This window comes from Parus major, chromosome 4, assembly GCF_001522545.3.
Source record: "Parus major isolate Abel chromosome 4, Parus_major1.1, whole genome shotgun sequence".
NCBI lineage: Eukaryota > Metazoa > Chordata > Aves > Passeriformes > Paridae > Parus > Parus major.
The window spans coordinates 18,846,506-18,850,592 of NC_031771.1; positions in this window are offsets into that span (position 1 = coordinate 18,846,506).

Here is a 4,087-nt window from a genome sequence, read left to right on the forward strand (position 1 = left end):
AAGTTGATCTTACTGCCTGAAGGAGGGATGAGTTAGCCCATGTCTCAAGCACATGTTAGGAATGGCAATTAAAATCTAATTCTAATTAGCAGCACTGGATGCTAATCCAGATAAACAACAAGCAAATTTGTTGTGCAGATTTTTAGGTGCAGAAGTAGACACTTAGTACATAATGTGCAAGTTAATCACTGTTGCAGTAGCAAGTAGACTAGACTGTAAATGCATCAAAAACAGATTTAAGATTTCTTCTGCCAGATGAATTATTGTCAGACCAGGCATTAAGGCTGATGGTGAGGCCAGGGCAGCCTCTTTAGGCCTTAGTGTCTGGTCTGATTTCTGGTTAATTAGGGCTGAGAAACTGAAAAGTTTGCAGCTCTGTTATTCCTTACCTGCTCTGAGGAGTTAAATTAGGAGAAACCTCAGACTGTCAGTTTTCTATCTAATAATCATCCAATAAAAATTACAGAGAGGCTGAAAGCCTCCAGCTATCAGCTCAGACTTGTTACTGTGGGTCAGGTAATCTGGAGACCCAAAAGGGAGGAAGGATCCAGGAACTGTAAGCATTAAAGGTAAACTTTATCTTTTATCTAGCCATTCTTTTTGCAAACTGTGTCCCAAATAAGGCAATTATAGGGCTCTTCATTAGGTCCTCTTAATTTACTACCATAGTCCTAATAAATGCTTTCATCAATTTGAGCAGCACTAGCTCCTGACCCTGTGTCTACCCCACGAGGCACTTCAGAAATGTGACTAGTGTTATTACTATTCATGCGTGTACATCCTGCAACGTGCCTAGGTCCAAGATCCTGAAAGTTCAGCATCTAAATATCTTTTGAGATTATGGCCTACATTAATCAGAATTGAATTTGTGATACATTTTAGCACAATTCTACCAGAAACTACACAAATAAATGTATTGATCCCTAAACTAGGTGTTACAAGGGAGTGGAGCCATGTTAGAATTCTAAGAAACAGAAACACATGGAAATATTTGGAGTATGTCACCCAACATTATATATTGTGCATTTTAATTGCAAGGAAGCTGGGACTGCAGTGCAAAACAGCAACACTTGTGAATTTGGACTGCCATTACTGTCACATTTTGTTAAGTACTACATTTATACACATTTTAGTGGTACTCAAAATAGAATGCCAGACCTTCGCAGTTTTACTTGCTCTATAAAAAGAATCTGAAGTCAAAGTCTAGAACCAAAGGAAAGAAAAAAAAAAAAAAGATGAAGAAAGAAAGGAAAAAAAGAGGAAAAACCTGTGTGATGCCTTTCCTAGAAACAATTCAGTGGAAATAGTAACAATAAACCTATTCTGGAAATAAATGCATGTAATCCACCGCTCCATAAGAAATCTTTCTACTACTGTAAAACATGTGAAGTACTTACCTTTCAATAGTTAAGCATAAAACAAAGCTTTTCTCTTCATCTTCAAAACCAGAAATCTGAAAACTGGACTAAACACAAGTCCAGGGAGTTTCATTGATCCAATTCTATACACATTTTTAAACAGCCCTTTAAAACTCTGCTTGATTACTATTTACATGCAAGTCTTATAATAGAGACCTGGGCTTTCATTCAAATATGCATTTCAGGACTTTCTGACAGCAACTTGCTGTATTATGAAGGAAAAAGAAAAGGAAAGAGTTTATTCCAAAAATGTTTGGATACCTTCTTGCTTGTAATTCCACATAGCAGTAAAACATTTGGCAAGAAAGGGAAGGAATTGTCCTCTTTTTTGTGTATGTTGAATTGCAGAGCCCTTGTTAATATTCATGGTCTCTCCTTTATCCCACCTTGTACAGCTCTAACTACAACTGAAAGGCTGAGTCTAGAGCTTTAGCAGAGACCTTTGTCTTGGCACTAGCTTAAATTCTGCTTCTCCAAAATGGTAAGAGTAAATTTGCATACACTGAACTTATAACATGAAAAAGATGTGCTTTCTCTTCCAAAACACTACATTCCCTGTTTCTGAGCTTATAACAACTTAATTCAAATCAGCCATGACTGGGCCAAAGCTGTAGAATGAGGTCTGCATACGCTGGGGTGATCCGTGCTGAATTGCAGACATGGTAGACTTGAATTGGAATTTGAATTGCATTTCATCTTGTTGGCAAAGTCATTTTTTAAAATCATTCCTGAAAATGCAGCTGTCAAACACGTGAGACCTAGAAATGATACACCATTATTTTATAATTCTTATTAATTCAGACTTTTACGTCTGTGCAGCACCTCTGCAAGTCACGCTGAGTTAGCCTATCAGTTTAATCAGGGTGCAGACAGGCTGCATGCTTGGGAAATACATGGAGAAGTTACCTTTGTTTTCAGAACTTCTGAAAGGAGTTCCAAGATATTGACTGCAGTGTCTTGCTTCATGTCCCTGCCTCAAAGATTAACATTTTGCCAGTAATAATCATCTGAGCTCTTAGTCCTTAATTTAATTTGAAGGCAGTGACATATGTAAAATTATAATACAAAATCAAATATTTCAAAGGAAAGGACTTTATCTCTCACTCATACAGTTAATGAGAGATGTGTAGTATGAAAGGTGTCCATACAAAACTTAAAAATGTAAATTAAAATTTTGGTCTCAGACATTGGAGCAACTTCAGAACAGCCCTGACTCTATAGAAACATTCAGTGATGTTAAGATCTTTCTAGACTGACACAGGAAGAGTAAAATTGTTTGAAACTCATTGGCATAAGAATTGGACTTGAATTTCTTTAAGCAGAAACAGATTCTTTGCTTTATTGCCTTGCAACTCAGACCTCTTATGACAATCGTGTCACGTGAAGAGCTACAGAGATTTGCACTGTAGTTGTGCTGCTTGTGAAGACAGAGTTTGTAAGGACATATGGACACGGGGAAATTTGTGATTAGGCCCTATATCAGTGCAGAGCAACATTAAGATCAGTAAAGCTGAACTCAGCTTCAGGATTTGTCACATGCATACTTCTTCACGGGCCTAGAATGCAGAGAAATGGGGAAAAGCTCTGTATCAATTGCAAAGATATTTTTTAAGATTTTCCTTTTTCTTATGGCGTGGATGTAACAGTGTCTCAAATGATCTAGAAATTATTGTTGTAATGATTAACTTACTCAGTTGGGAAATATGCTGAATTTGCCTGGGGGAAGAGGCAGGACAAAACACTATTCTAGTATAATTATTTTATATGGAATGCAACAGGTCATGTAATCACAACTTATTAGGCATCGCATAATTACGTTTTTTCTTTTGTATCATCAAGGCAGTGAAATAGATGAAGTACAAGACTGCCATGAGCTAAAATAAAAATACAACCAAGTTCCAAAATATTTACAATTTTAGCTGGATGTATCTTGCCCAGGATACATATCCTGCAGGCAGATCTGGATATGACTTCTGTGCAGACATTAACCATCCCTTCCCTTTGGTAGAAAGGATTCACTGTACGAGGGTGCAGCAACAAGCTGCCTGCTAATCTTGCTTCCCTGGAGGCCCTGCTGGCTTGCTCAGCACTTAAAGTAAGTTAGATAAGTGCTTATATATCACAGTGACAGGCATTATAAATATCCTGCTCGGCGGTGTGCATATGGAGCTGCATTAAGTCCAGGGCACACGTGAATCTGGAGGCAAAACATTCAATGCAGTTTCACTTGTTAACCACACGTGTAATGGCCTTCCCAACTATCCAGCTAAAATTCCAGATGTCCAGAGATGCTGAGCTGACCCCTCTCTGCCAGCAGCTACCTGGGAAGCACCTATGTTGTCAGCAGATCTGCATTGCAGAGGTGGCTGAGCGCCTGCTCTCTACACTCTCAAGTGACTTCAACAAAGACCTCAAGTTGGTGGCCTTGGGGACATCCAGGACTTCTTTGCTGCTTGTATTCCCAACAGCATCAGTGGCAACTCAAAGCACTTGGAGTCTCTCAGTTCTGTGCCCAGCCCAGCTGTCAACAGAAGTCTCATGTCACGCATCATTTTGGAACCAGCCTCTGACTTTTTCTTCCAACGTGACCTGAAGTTGAGCCATAGGTGAAAGAATTTTCATCTCTGAGTAATCGCATTGTCTGCATCAACATGATTAAGCAAGCAATA